Source organism: Microcebus murinus, chromosome 6 (genome assembly GCF_040939455.1).
Source record: "Microcebus murinus isolate Inina chromosome 6, M.murinus_Inina_mat1.0, whole genome shotgun sequence".
Taxonomy (NCBI): domain Eukaryota; kingdom Metazoa; phylum Chordata; class Mammalia; order Primates; family Cheirogaleidae; genus Microcebus; species Microcebus murinus.
The window spans coordinates 5,073,291-5,088,616 of record NC_134109.1 but is presented as its reverse complement, the minus strand read 5'-3'; the positions used below and the strand labels follow the sequence as shown (position 1 = coordinate 5,088,616).

At 59.6% G+C, this 15,326-nt stretch overlaps 1 long non-coding RNA gene across 1 annotated transcript; it reads right to left on the bottom strand.

Annotated features, from left to right (window-relative positions):
- Nucleotides 1-4,256: 4,256 nt before the first annotated feature.
- On the bottom strand, nucleotides 4,257-10,957 carry LOC105861164 (uncharacterized). Its single transcript, XR_001149458.2, has 2 exons — nucleotides 10,622-10,957; nucleotides 4,257-4,495 (listed from the first exon to the last, which is right to left on the bottom strand). It is a non-coding gene; the product is annotated as an uncharacterized LOC105861164 (long non-coding RNA).
- Nucleotides 10,958-15,326: the final 4,369 nt, after the last annotated feature.

Genomic DNA, 15,326 nt, shown 5'->3' with positions numbered 1-15,326 from the left:
ACCTGGGCCCGGCACGCACTGCCCGGGACCTGGGGGTGTCTGCTCAGGGCTGAGGGGGGCCCAAGGGAGGGCGGAGGCTCTGCAGGAAGGGGAACAGCATTGGCGCCTCCCTGAGCACTGGCCTGCCCTAGGCCCCCGCCACCTCCACGCCTGGGGGCATGTCCCATTTTCACGGGGTCTAAAGTGAGTGCTTTGGAGGTGACCAAGGCATGAGCAGACCAGACGTGTCCTGCTGAGACCGGGGACAGACATAGAGAGATGCCAGACCCCCCCAAGCAGGGCTGCCACGTCCGTGGGTTCATGCATTTTGTGCTGTGGAACATTCTACCAAAGCACACGCCCCGGTATGTGCACGCCTGCTAGCCCTCCGTGCTGCCAAACACAAATATCTGGGCCAATGTCACGGGCAAAAAGAACGCCAAATCCCGTTGTTTTGTTCGTGATTAAAATCGCCTGATTAAGAAGCTCTTCAGACGTTTATTGCTATTTTTACTCCTCTTCTGTGAACTGCCTGCTCAGAGCCTTCATCCATTTTTCTATTGAGAGCTGCTTCAGTTAATTTACAAGAGCCTTTTGTTTATTAAGGGTATTGCCACTTTGTCTATCAGAAACGTTGCAAATATTTCCTCCGGTCTGTCACTTAGTTTTTATTTTTAGTCCGTGTTGTGGGGGGAGGGGGTATCAGCACTCAGAGGTCTGGCGATTTTCCATCGGTTATTATTTTCCTTTATGGCTTCTGGGTTTTGCATCTTGCTTGGGAAGCTTCCCCCATCCGAGAGTCTAGCATTTTTCTTCTCTTCTAACGCTCTAGTTATTTGTAATTTATAACATCTTTTGTCCATGTAGGACAGTTGTTTGGTATGGAATAAGAAACTAACTCTCATAGATTTTGGCCAAGTGGAAGGCGGGGATCTGGGGTGTCCCGGCGTGTCGGGGAAGGCAGGGGAGAGCAGTTCCCTAGGAACTGTGCGTGCCGGGCCCCCCACCCCGGCTGCCCGCACCTGAGCAGCAGCTGCACCACGGCGTCTATGGCCAGGATCGTTTGGAAGCTCTGGGCAGCTTCCCGGCAGGTCTGGTTGTCCCCTCCTCACCTCTGGGGCAGGGTGCTGGCGTGTCCGGAGCCACTGTGGCACCGTCCTCCCCCCAGGGCAGGACCCTCATCTCAGACAAGATGATGGATGAGGGGCTTCCAGACACGGTCCGCTGGGCCACACCCAGCAGGGTCTGCGAGGTGAGAGGTTCTGAGATTCCCGCAAGGAGACCCGGGAGGCTGCCGGGGCTGCAGGGACCTTCCCAGCCACTTCCCGAGCTTCCTCCAGGGATGGAAAGAGCTTTCCTGACATTCCTTCTTCTGGAGGTGAGATGCAGATGGGACATCGAGGTTATGGTCACAGCTGTCACCTAGGGGATGCTTCCGTGCCCCGAGCCCCAGGCCACACAACAGCCCCGCAAGACGGGCTCCACGATCCCCACTCAGCCGAGGGGAAAACAGAGGCTCAGAGATGTCGAGTAACCTACGGCTGGGCCACACAGTGTGCAGGGAGCTTGAACACACCCAACAAGGTTGTTGAGATGACTGGACCAGACAACACAGCAAAGTGACCACTGGGGTCTGCACACAGTAGGTGCTCACAAATTTCATTGCTGTCCTCTGCCTCCCTCCCTTTGCTCTCCGTTCCTTCCTTTCTTTCCCAGGAGACTACATCACTGCCTGAAATCCGTCAAGACGATGGCAACCAGCCCTCGCCTCGAGACGGGACACAGCGAAATACAGGAGAAACGGAACTCGGCGACTGAGAGGCAAGCACCTTCGCCCCCAAGCCTCCCCGTGTGGCAGGTCCCCAGCCAGGTATCCCCGGGACTCCCCAGCCCTGAGCAGCTCCCTGTCTAACCAGATGTTCACACCTGGCTCTGGGGCGGGAAAAGTTTCTACCCACGAGGCAGCTCTCAGGACACAGGGGAATCCGGAGGGGCTTCCTGGAGGAAGGGGGGGTGGCTATGATGCGATTGCCAAGGATTTGAGGTGCTGGCCACGACTAGGGGACCGGGGTCCCGCCTGGGAGGCCTGTTTCCTGGTCGTATGGGAAGTGCAGAGCTAGAAGTGAGAGAGAACGTTTTAAAAACTTGTTGAAATGGACACCAAGAAAAAGTACACAACATGCTCTATAATTTTGTGTATAAAAATGCATAAACGGTTTTTAAAGTGGTGTAGAAATCAGGGTAATTGCCACCCCTGGAGGCTGCCGCCCGGAAGGAGGGAGGTGGCGGGAGGTTTCCCGGGCGCTGGGGACGCTGCGGTCTCGTTCCAGAGGCCGACTAGAGCGGTGCCCGCGCGCTGCGGGAACACGCGGCGTGTATCCGTGTGATGCACGGGCTCTCCCGCCTGTGCATTACACGCCAATGAAAAGTTAAAGTTTGTTGAAGCTGGAGCTGGGGGACGGAGAGCCTGAGCATTATTCGGGGGGCAGGGGCAGGCCCAGGATGCCGCTTTGCAGTGGCAGCGCGGCCAGAGCTGTTTCCGGAGGACGGGCCGCGGGCGGGCGGGCGAGGCGGGCTGCGGCGGAGGGGCGGGCTGGCGCTGGCTGGGAGGCTGTCGCAGCGCAGGTGAGAGGTAATTCACAGCCGCCCTGGGGAGGGGACGCCGTGTGAAAGCTGTCTGGGGCTTCATTAAACACCAGAAAGAGAAATGAACCAATTTCGCGGCCCTGGTCCGTGACTTCTCTGAGGATGGGAAGTCAAAGGCTGCGCGACTGAAGGCCGGTAGCAATCCGATTAATTCCCCTGGATAAAGCCTTTAATCTAACACATAACAGCGGATTCTTGTTTTTCCATTAAAAACAATACCTCGGCCCCCACATTGGCTGCCAGGGCCTTAATGAGATCCCTTTCCCACCCGGGAGGCTGAATCGGACCTTTGTTCTTCCCAGCACGGGTTCGCAAGATTGCTAGCTTGGCGGTAGCGCCAGTCGCGGCATTTGCATGGGTGGGAGCGGCGGAGTCCTGGGCGACCTCAGCTGAACTGAAAGGCAGCCTAACTTCTGTGGGGGGGGGGGGGTGCAGGAGGTGTCTGGGGCCCTGCTCCGGGGAGGGTGGAGAAAGCCCAGGGCTGTGAGGTCAGAGACCCGGGTCTGTCCCGCCTCAGTGTGGCACCAACTCACTGAGTGGTCTTGGGCACGTCTCGTCCCCTCTGGCTTCTGTCTGTTCCGTGTGGGATGGGCGGATTGCCTCTCAGGAAGGCCGTTCACCCATGCAATCCAGTCCCTAGGCACCGGGCCCCTGGTGTTGAGAACTGAGTGTGCCCGAGAGCAAGTATCACGCTGGTCTGCCCAACTCTGGTGAGGACCATATTCCCTGACTCTCGGAAGCAGCAGGGGGGAACACTTATGACGTGACACAGGAAGTTCTCTGGTGCCCATGCAACGGCAACATGGCGGAGGAGAGACATACAACCCGGACCTCCAACAGAAAGTGACTTTTCACCAAAGGAGGGGGTGTAAACACTGCCTGCCTCCCTGGTGTGCCCGGAACTTTCCTGGTTTTAACTCTGAAAGTCCCGCATCCCGGGGAACTCCTCCGTGCAGGCTGGCTGGTCACCCTGCCCCAGCCCTTGATGAAAACTTGGCACTCAGAGTGAACAGGCAGCAACAGCACCTACAGGGCCCGCGGCTGAGTGCCACGCGGAGACGCAGAGCCGTCCTGGGAGCAGCGGCACCGGGCGGCTGACTCACAGCACAGAGCGGGTCTGGCCACACTTGCCCTCCCATTCCACTCCCAGAGAGGAGGGACTGGAAGTTTCCCTCAGAGTCCAGTCGAAGCCCCATTGCCGATCAGAATGGGACTGTCCCACAGACTCTGACTAGTGATGGGTGTTTGGGGTGGCGGGTCAGATGGACGGGCACTCTTTCTATGCTGGGGTTCCGCCGGCCTCACCAAATCTTCTTCTGGTCTCCAGAGATCCCTGAGCTAACATGATGCCCCCCAGGAGGGGTCAGGGAGGAACCACCTGCCCTGGTGACCCCACCTGACATCTGCAGCCAGAATTCGGAAGCCAGAGGGGCCAAACCGGGTGAGAGGCTCCCCCTCCCCACCACTCCCCTGTACTTTGGCTTCCAGGCTTAATTCCAACTGGACTGGAGCCAGTCGTGACCTCAGGGGCTGGCCCACCTCGCAGGGCTCCCGAGCTCCAGCCACCGCTAACTTTCAACATGGAGCAAGGCCATCATCGGGCGGCCGCCAAGACAGGTCACAGGCCTTGGGCATGAGAAATCACTGTCGAGGTAGATTTATGGCAGCCATAAGTTCTGAGGCTGGAAGTCTCACCTCTGCTAATGAGGTGTCCCTGGAGGGATGTCCAGGATAGGCTTGGATGCCTGACGGGCACACACGGGCCCAAGAAGGTTACACGCTGCGCCGTGCAAATCCGGCAGGGACGCCTCCTGTCCAGGGCCCGGTGGGCTGGGGACACAGCTCGTGGGAAACAGCAACAGGCAGTGACCTGTGAAATCGGGGGCAACAGGATGAAAACATTTTGTCACTGAGAAAATATGTTTATGCTGATTAGAACAACATTTTTCGGGCTCATGTAAAATAAACATATTGGGTCGAATGTTGCTGCAAGTGCTACATTTACAAAGAGAAGAGGAAAGTATGAAGTTGTGGTCGGGAGTTGGCAAGTATGAAAAATTACAGTGGGATTAGCTTCTTGCGCTGCAAATTGGAAAATTCAGAGATGTGTGGCACTGCTGCCGAGGCCCAAACTCCTAAATGAAATTTATTATTTCTGTAAAATCTGGGAACAACATCTTCAGGGATAACAAATACAGAAGAAACATGATTTCAGCCTCGATATTTGGTCTCCTCGCAGACGGTTTTCATTAAAAAGGGCTTTATAAAAATGATAAAAATGTTACAGTTTGCTAAATTAAGTCTGAGCAGCTCTATTTAATAATCTGGTGCATTTTAATCATTTTTTTGAAAAGCCTGACATATCGAAAAGAACTTCAGTCTTGAGTGCCACTAACAAAGAGAAAAAGAAAAAGAAAAAAGAAAAAAAAACTCTCATCTTGGGTTGTTTTGTGCAGTTCTCTACTGAAACTTGTCCTCTTAATAGCAGCTGGTGTCAGGTGAGCAAGTCTGAGACCTGGCACTCCAGGCCTCCGGGCTTTTGTAGTGTGACAGGGGCCAAGTGGCAATGGTTTTTTTTTGTTGTTCAGTTGTTTCTCAGGAACCAAAGTAAAAAAGGATAACCACTCTGTTTCTACCCTTTGGCCCCATAATGCAAGATGCCCAAGAATGTGAGTGCATAAGGTGAGAGGATCTGGGAGGAGGCGGGAGGAACAAACTGTAACCTGAAGCACAGCATTAAGCTCTCCAAGTACATCTTTTGCCAAATAACAGTGGAGAGGGGCCTTCTCATGGGTCCTTAGAGAGTCTCTCAGTTTTGGAGGAGGAAGTTGAATTTTAGAGGCAGCTGTGAGGGGGTTGTAAGAGCCCTGGACACAGATTACAGAAGCCCAGAGCTGTGACGTCATCTAGGACTAAGGATTGCATGGATAGAAGGAAGTATGCTTGAGAGAATGGATGGGTGAGTGGATGGATGGATGGACAGATGGATGGGCAGATAGATGGATGGATGGGTGGGTGGATGGGTGAGTGGATGGATGGATGGGCGGATAATAGATGGATGGGTGGATGGATGGATGGTTGGGTGGATGGGTGAGTGGATGGATGGATGGTTGGGTGAATGGAGGAATTGTTGGGTGATTGGGGGATGGATGGATAGGTAAGTGGATGGATGGATGGTTGGGTGGATGGGTAAGTGGATGGGTGAGTGGATGAATGGTTGGGTGGATGGTGAGTGGATGGATGCATGGTTGGGTGGATGGGTTATTGGATGGATGAATGGTTGGATAGGTGGATAGGTAAGTGGGTTATTGGATGGATGGATGGTTGGGTGGATGGAGGAATTGTTGGGTGATTAGGTGGATGGATGGATGGATGGATGGATGGATGGATGGATGGATGGGTAGGTGGATGGGTAGGTGGATGGGTCAGTGGATGAATGGTTGGGTGGATGGTGAATAGATGGATGGATGGTTGAGTAGATGGAGGAATTGTTGGGTGGTTGGGTGGGTGAATGGATGGATGGGTAAGTGGATGGATGGATGGTTGGGTGGATGGGTGAGTGGGTGGATGGGTGAGTGGGTGGATGGATAGCTGGTTGGATGGAGGAATTGTTAGGTGTTTGGGTGGATGGATGGATGGAGGAATTGTTGGGTGGAGGAATGGATGGATGAAAGTTTTGGGTCCTGATCGCCTGTCATGAGGGTACCCATATGGACACACACCGAGCACTGTGTGAAGCACGGCATTATCTTGCTCAACCTTCAGCACATTCCCCTGTCAATCTCTGGTGGGAAGGTGAAGACTCAGAGGGGCGCTGTGGTGCAGACAACATGGCACAGCCAGTTGCAGACTCACGTGGGCTTTGCAAGTCTACGTTCTGCTTCAGAACCCTGCAGCTTTTTGTAAAACCACCCTCAAACCTGTAAGTCTTTTTATCATTAAAGATTACGCTTTTGGTTGATGGAAAGTTCCAGAACTCAGCTTTCCTGGCCTTTATCCTATAGATCTTTCCATGGCCTTATGATGTCCAGATCAAGCACTAGGAAGCAGGAGAGATGAGTTTTGGTGAGCAGTCGGTTGAAGTAGCACTGGGGAAGTTTCCAGAACATTGCGAATTGTGAGAAAGGGAGGGCAAGGGCAGTGGAGGCAGCAGGGTGGTGCCGGCGCTGGGCACCGGGGGAGGGCCCCTATGGCGGGGTCCCCGGCAGATGGATTAGCAGGGGAAGGTAGATGCCCGTTCCAGAGGGGGAAGTCTTTGTCTTCAGTTTTCTTGGTGAGCCCTGCTGGCCGGAAGGGTCCCAGCCACAGAGTGGAGCCCACAGGACGTCGGCTCAGTGGGAATGCAGGGAAGGAAGGTGAAGGCCTGGACCAGCCCTAACCACGCCCTGTCTGCTGGACGTGCTGTTGGAAGCCACCTCACTTCCCTGGACCTCAGTTTCCTGCTCCCTGGAGTGGAGCCAACACTACCTACACTCCGGAGCCACTGTGAGGATGAGGCAAGAGAGAGGGTATGGTTCGTCACTGTCAGTTTGTCACTATAAAGGGCCCATTGTCGGACGCAGTGGCACATGCCTATAGTTCCAGCTACTCAGGAGGCTGAGGCAGGAGGATCACTTGAGCGCAGGAGTTTGAGGCTGTCGTGCGCTATGATCACACCATTGCACCCCAGCCTGGGTGACAGAGCGAGACCCTACCTCTATGAAAAAAAAAAAAAAGAAACAAATAAAAATAGAGGGCTGATTATGCAGATGGGGCCCAGGACCCTCTCTAAGCCCTGGAACCTGCTCTCTAAGATCCAGTGCCCTGAGCACAACCACGGCCCCAGAATCCACTCCCTGGAGCCCCCGCCTCTCCTCAGACTCCCCAAGAAGGACTCTCGGGACTGGGCAGCCTCGGTGGCAGGAAGCAGACAAACCTCGACTTTGGCAAGGAGAGGTGAGCAGAGCCTGGAGCAGTGTGGACCAGAGACGCTCTGGAGGCAGCAGGGGCCTCGTCGGTGTCGGGTGGGACCTGGGGGGTGCTGCCATCTCCGGCCAGGGTCGCCCAGGCAACAAGGCTGCCCTGTGGTTGCCTCATTTGGGTTTTTTCTCATTTTTCGTTTGTGATGACCTTATGAAAGGTTACTTAACTGCAAAGCAAAACCATCCCGAGCTACTAAGCAGGATGTCACTCGGGCCCTGAGAGCTGCGTGGTCTGTGGGTGGGCGGCCTCTGCGGGAACATCACCCCTGGTCACCTAGGAACGGGGCTTCGGCTGAGAGGAGCGGGAACGCTCCTTCCGCACTGACCGCGCGGTCCCCATTCAGTGACATGGTGTCACTCACCTTGCTCCGTCAAGATGCAGACTCCAGCACAACCAGCGCAGATGGAGCTCCGGCTGAGCCCACGGCTCCGCGTCACCCAGTGTCACCCATGAACGGGGGCCGTCCTGCAGCTCTGGCTGCTGTCAGGTGGGGAACCCCATCTTCTGTCTTTCCCCGGCTGACCGGGGAGACCCTGGGGCCGAGTAGCAGGGCAGGGAGGGCCTGCTGCCGGGACCTCTGTCCAGGGTCCACTTGCTCTGTGATTTTATTGAGATAACTTATGTTTCCTCTTGTTCCCGCACCGCCCAAGGGGCCCTGTCGATCCAAAGCTGCACTGAGAGCCAGAGGTGACCTGCGTTTCCTGCCCACTGGCTACCAGTTTAGCAATCCCATCGCCGCAGAAAACAGGCTTCATTCCTGGTTAATGCAAGAATAGTGGTCCCAGGACCGCCGTGTTCTGGTTCAGAGGCTCACAGGCCATCTGCTGTGTCTCTTCTGGAATTCGGTTGAAAACCACCAGGAAGCTGTGCCCGTGGACCTGCTGGGATCTTTCTGACTCCTGTTTGATGCCTGTGGTCTTGAGACACCTGTCCCGCCCCCAAGGGCTCCTGCTGCCAGCGCAGAGTGGGTGGGACGAGGTCCTAGGAGCAAGGCTGACACACCCGAGAGGCAGCAGAGCGGCCTGGGGCTGGAGAAGGGAAGGGCCGTTTCTGGCAGGGACTGGGGAAGCCAAGAGGTTTTGGGGTGCCTGGGGACTCTGGGACTCTCAGCGGTCTGGTCCCCGAGCCTGCCCCACCAGAGGAGGCTGGGCTGCAAGGCCAAGCCGGGTCTGCTTGGCGTCCCCACCCCATCTGGGCCTGAACACGGCAGACACCTGACTGCAGGAATCCTGACCTCAGCTGCCACCGGACACTCTCCTCCCGCACCTGCTAGAGGAGGGGCCTCCAGGGAGGGGCGCTCACTCCCAGCCCAGCTGGCCCCAGTGTAAGAACCTTCTGGAGGTGACCCGTCACTGACCACGTGTAGCCCCACAGGGGAGCCTTCCGTGGCTGTCAGGGCTCCAGGCCTGCGGGCAGCTGGCCCCGTGGAAGTGTGGCTTGGCTACACACAGGGACGGGAAGGACGCAGGGGCCCGGGTGGGACCCCTTAAGAAGGGGGTGACCTCCAGCGCCCCAGGAACCTGTCCCCACTGCTCACTCCCACACCTGAGAGCCACGGGGGCACTTCTGGGAGAAAGTGGCTTTGGGCCTGATCCCAGGACGTGGCAGGGCAGAGGGGAGGGTCACAGGAGCTTGTTCCTCCGCGGAAAGCGGGAGACGGGAGGCCCAGGTCTGATGTGCTAATGGGGTGCTACCCTGGGTACATTGCTAGGCACAGAGTAGGTGCCCTCTAATTCCAGAACCTTCTCTGGCCCCTTCTGCCCTTGGGAGTGTAGCAGGCATGGGAAGGCAACTTTTATATCCGTCCCTAGCCCAACACCCCAGTCTTCCTGTCTCCGGGCTAAATACTTGAGTCCTTGAACGAAATACCTGTGTGACAGGCTGGCCACCTGCTCTGGACGATCTCCCGAGCCACCATCCGTCGGGGGTGGCCTGATGGCACCCCTGCCCTCCTGGGGGCCGGAGGGCTCCCCTCCGACTCGAGCCGCCGGCTTCTCCCAGGCTGTCCCCACCCCCTCCCTGTTCCTCTCCGCGCCGCCCGCCGGTTTCGGAGCCTGGAACGTCTGACATGTTTTCCCAACATTTGCTTCTCATTTCAAAGTGTAAACCTGGCAAGAGGCACTCGGATCCCGTCAGAGAAGGTTCCGTGCTTCTCTCCTCCTTATGTTCCTCTCCAGCGTTCTGCCTTCTCCTTGCGGGGAAGAGTGGCTCTCCAGTGGATCTTGGGCGGTTGTTCTGACTTGACCGGCCCGAGGAGCTCAAGAACAGTGCGTGGTGGGACCAGCCCAAGTCCCTGGCAGCCTTCAGTGTCCCGTCGATTTTTCCAAAGAGATTTTTGTGCAGAGGGCGTTTTTTGGGCTCGTTGGGTTTCTCTGGTCCGTGCTGACGGCTGTCCACAAGTCACCACATTTATCATGGGTGGGCAGCGGCCCCAGCCAGCTTCCCGCCCGAGTCTGCTGACGGGCCCAGCCACCCTCGTTGGCGGTGGGGGCAGCCGTGGGCCGGGGCTGAGGTTGCTCTCCCATTGCGGCCGCCTGGCAGGGCTGAGCCCCCATCTTCACCATCTGCCCCAGGCCGAGTTCCAGCCTCCAGTGTAGACAGGACTGTGTCTGCGAGTCAGAACTGCCCTGTTCCCAGTGAAGGTGGCAGAAAGAGGGAGGGTGAGATGGTGCGGCAGCCGTGCACAGAGCCCGGATACACGGGGCACAACCTGTGCCATCTCAGGACCTTTGACCTCCCAGAGCCTCAGCCGTGTCATCTGCACCAGGGAAACGGTAATGGCACCCACGGCCCAGAATTGGTGACGATCACGTGAGCCGTGCCTGGCCCGGGGCGAGCCTCCCGCAGAGGCAGTTGCTGCTGCTGCTGTTTCCTGTTCCATGCTATTCCGACTCACCAGGGCTTTCCACTTATTCATCTCTACTTATTCAAGTTGCCACGGCCTCGCACAGGGCTGGGCATTCTGAGGGGTGTGTTTTTCTTAGGGGAAGGACTACTAACAGCCCAGGGACAGGCGATTAGGACGGAAGCTCACCTTTAGCAAGTGACATCTGCAGCCTGGGCTCTCTAAGAACGAGGTCTGTGAAGGGGTCCCCTCTGCTGTCGCCTTCCAAGAGCTTAAGGCAGGCCCAGGGCTTCTAGGCCTGGCGGGCACGAGGTTGGGGTGAGGGGGACAGATGCCCACCCTTGCTGAAAGGCTCCCTAGACAGAGTGAGCTTTCATTCTCCGCTGCAAGGAGCCCAGGGTGCCCTGTCCCCAGCCCCAGCTCACGGGGGCCCACCTGACTCCTGGCAGAGATGGGGCACCAGGCAGGCAGGGAGCTGCAGGAGCAGAAGGGCCATGCCAGGTGTGGGTCCGCTCACCGGCCGCTGGAGACAGCAGCAGGCCTCCTGACCTAACTAAAGGACAGTCCAAATTGCCTAGGAAACAAAAAAGGCACAGTCCCCCGACCTTTGTGGGCTAATAAGGAGGAATATCTGATGTTATAACCATTGCATTATTAGCGCAACCAGGACAACCTTTGTGGAGGCACAGCCTGCAGACTCACCCAATTAGCACGGACACGGGGACGTGGCCCTCCCCTCCTCGCCCTGCCGCCCGGCCCGCCCTGCCCGGGAAGCCAAGCAGAGGCCGGGGCCACACCGCAGCCTAGCGGCAGGGAAGGGCTGGGCTGGAGGCAGGACTCCGGCGGTCCTTGCTTCTCACCAGCGGCTCCGCCTTCCGGGTCAGCCTGGGGCCTCGCCCTCCGTGCTGGGCCCTGGGGAGGAGCCGGGCAGGCTGGCGTCAGGGCACACTCGCTGCCATGTGGAGTCACGGTGGGCCGGCGGCGCCCAGCTGGAGGCTGAAGGAGGGCTCCCTGGGCGAGGACAGGGTGGGGGTGGAGCAGGGGCAGCCAGGTGGCCAGGTGGAAGAGGTAGCCGGAACCTGCTGGAAACTGGGTGGGCCGGGACCTAGGCTGAGCCCCTCTGCTGCTCCCCCCGCCTCTGGGAGCTCCGCACCCGCCCTCACTCCTGTGCGGGAGAGGCTGTCTCTGCTGCTCACAGCCAGGGACCTTTGGGACAGAAAGCGAGTCCCTGTCCCCTCCGCGCCCTGGGCCAGCAGAGCTGCCTCCTGCACCTGTCTTCTCCCCTTGCGCTGCCCCCAGCCCACCTCTGCCTCTCCCACACGCGGTGGGAGGCCCGGTTTCCCACACCCTCTCCCACCGCGAGCCCCCAGGCCCCGCCCCACAGCTTCCCCGGGCTGTGCGGCCTGTGCAGCAGGCCCAGGTGGGACAGGGGCTTCTGCCAGGACTCACTTCGGAGGGAGGGGCAGCAGGGGAGAGGAGAGGGGCCTGCGCTCGCCAGGGCTTCACCAGTGCCGAGTCCTTGTTCTCGGAGGCCTTGAAGGACATGTTCAAGAAGCTGCGTGAAACTGTGGTGAGAAGACTCTCTCCTGTGGTTCCCTGGGGCGGCACTGCCCGCAGTCCAGGCTGTGCACCTGGGGTGTGGGCAGGTGCTCTGGTGCTTGGTCACAGCCCAGCGGGGACATCCTGGGCTATGCTCAAAGCAGCCCCGTAGCAAGGAGGCCCAGTTCTGGACTTGCCCCAGCCTCTAGTCTCCCACTTGGTTCTGGGTGACCGATGCCCAACCGCACGTCCCTTCCTGCCCTGCGGCCAGGCCCGGCCTTTCCTCTGAAGGTTCTCTGTGCCCGGCCTGCTGGGGGAACAGTAGGCGGTGAGACCCGGCAGGCCCTTCGGAAGCCGCTGAGGCCGGGTGGGGCTTTTCTATCCCAGAGCCCTTCGCCTCCTGGGGAGGGTCAGCCTGAGGCCGGAGCTCAGGGGACCCTGAAGATCGCCCAGCCTGGACCTCGGGGCCTCTCCTCTGCATTCCCCTTCCCTTTAAGCCCACCACTCATGGCCGCCTGCACTTACCTGTGCCTACCTGTGTCTCCCCGCACCTGCCCGCGCTCACCTGTCTCCACCTGTGCCCACCTGCGCCCATCAGGAGTCAGAGCCACTCCCTTCTCGTGCGCTGGCCCTTCCCAGTGGCAAACAAGACGCCGATTATAAGGGGCAGGAGGCTGAAGGCTAAGTTCCCTTTACGTAAACTTCTTTTCTTACAAGGGGATTGAAAACACGTCTGCAAAATCTGCACCCTCAATAACAACGCTCCCGCAGCGGCTTCCGGATGTGCCGTCTGCTGGCGTCCCAGGCGCAGCACGGCCCGGGCTCTCCACGGCCAGCGCAGGCTGAGGCCAGGAGCGGGCACGCGGTGGGGGCCAGACCGCGGGGCCTGCCCTCCATCACACGGGAGCCGTGTCCTCAGCCTGGCACCCGCGCCACCTTCACCCGGCCCTGGCCAGAATCCCCGGCCCTCGTCCTCGAGGCCCTCGAAGCCACACTGCCACGCCGGAGAGGCAAACACAGCTGCCGTCTCCCGTCTGCGGCCTCTCCGTTTAACAGGCCTCCCTCCCAGGAGGCAATTTGGGAGGGGGCCCAGGCCCACCATCTCTGCTCCCCGGGACACTGCCCTGGGCCCTCAGCGGCGAGTACTTTCCAGGCAGTGGGCGGTGGGAAGTGGGCTGTGGGGAGGGGAGAGGACCCTGCCTCCTAGCTACGTGCTGCGGGGTGGACGAGACACACCAACCATGGGGCTACTGTCTCCTTTAGGAGATGGAGGACAGCAGGGCTCAGAGAGGTTAAGCACCCACCCCCAGGTCACACAGCAGGTGGCAGGGCCACAGTTCAACTTCCGTCCTCAGGGCTCAGCTCTTGCCCCCACCCCGACTCTGCCCCAGGTGGCCTTCCTCACACTGCCCGACGTGCCCAGGACGGCTCCTCGGTGATGGTGCAAGCCCGGTGCCCACGTGCCTCCCCAGCCCGAGACCTGGGCGGGGGTCCCAGGCTCCAAGCCTGCAGCGGCCCCCCCGGAGGGAAGCGCACCGCCCAGCAACCTGTGATTAATTTCCCCGTGCTCATTAATTCCCGGATCTCTGTCGTCATTAGAGGCGGTGGGCGTTGCGCGCCGGGGCCACATGCCGGCCGGCTCTGAGCGGTTACGAGAAGTCCGGCGCTCCTAATTGCCTCCCCGGCCTCCGATGGGCTCATTAGAGGTAATGAAATCTCGGAGCGAGGCGTGCTGTCCTCCAGGGAGACGTGCGGGCCGGAATCTTCAGAAGGAAAACACCCCTGGGATGCAGGGGTGCAGACGGCCATGCAGGCTGGGGTGGGGGCTCCGTCTGTGGGGCAGCAGGGCCAGGCCCCAGGACAGGGGCAGCGTCCCACGGAAACTTCTGGCTCCTTCCCCAAAGCAACACCATCTGCCACCATTTCTTGGCAGAGCCGGCCTCGTGCCCCCACCCCCGCCCACTGCCCCCTTCCTGGCGGGGTTGGGGCTCCTGCCTCCTCCCTGGCCTCAGTCTCCAGCCTCACCCCTGCCAGTTCCTCAGCCCCACGGGGCCTCCACGGAGCTCTCTAGAACCAGCCAGGCTCCCTAGGGCCCCCGGGACAAGCCCCCAGTCTTGTGGCCGCACACTCAGCCCTCCAGGGTCTGGCCTCTGGTCTCAGGACTCTCCACCCCGCTCAGCAGTGACTTCCCGTCCGCCCGCGCCCTTGGCTCCCCATTCTGATCGGATCCGGATCCATCTCCCAGCAGAAACCTCTCCCGGCCTCCGAGGCCCTGCTCGCTCCTGGGCTCCCACCTGCACGTGGTCTGGGCGTGTCCTGCCCACCCTGGCCCTCACCGTCACTCTTTGCTCGCCGGTGTCTCCACTCCTCACCCGAGAGCTCCTCTCCGGGTCCTCAGCAAAACACAGCCTGGGCCTCGTACACAGTAGGCGCACAGTAAGTGTGAGCCCGCATGAGTTGGCAAGGCCGCCTCCTCTTTCCCAGCACGTTCAGAGACGGTCCCACCACCGGACACACCGTTTCCCGGAGGAGGGGGACAGCCCTGCACCCGCCCGCGCTGGAAGACGGGGTGCGCTCAGCCACCCCAGAGAAAGGGAGACCTCTCAGAGAGCTCAGATGCAAAGAGGCAATAGTGGGGTGCCCTGGCGCCCTGCTGCCCCCACCCCACCCCAGCACACACGACCTTGGCCTGGGGATGGGGGGAGCTAGACCAGGACCGCCTGCGTGCCTGGCTCCAGCCGCCGTGACAGCGACAAGGGCCACCTCCCCCAGCGCTTCAGGTGCTCCTGGGAGCTGGGAGGGGCTGGAATCTCCAACTTCCCGGCCGTCCTCAGTGCCCCCCCATAGGGTTCCTGACTGCACCCCACTCGCCCCGGGAGATGCTCACGGCTGGTCCACCCGCCAGTTTCCTGTAACAAATCGCCGCGCTTAGTGGCTTTCCAACAGCACAAGTTCATCGCACACAGTGCTGGAGGGCAGGAGGCTAAGCCAGGTCTCCCTGGACTAACACCGAGAGGCCCACTGGGCCATGTTCTTCCTGGAGGCTGGGGGGTCCACTCCCTTGCTTGTTCCAGCGTCAGAGGACACCCACGCCCTGGGCTTGTGGCCGCGTCCCGTCTCCAAAGCCAGCAAGGCCTGGTCCGGCCTCCTCCCACCACACCTCTCCCGCCCGGCTCTACGGTCCCTGAGGACCCCGTGACTGCATCAGACCCGCCCAGACCACCCAGGCCATCACCTACCCACACCTGCGCCGTCCCTTTGCTGTGTAGGTAACAGAGGCACAGGTTCCGGGACTCGGTGTGACTGTCCCTGGAGCCATTGGCTGTGCCTGGGAGCTGTGTCAGGGAGGCTGGAA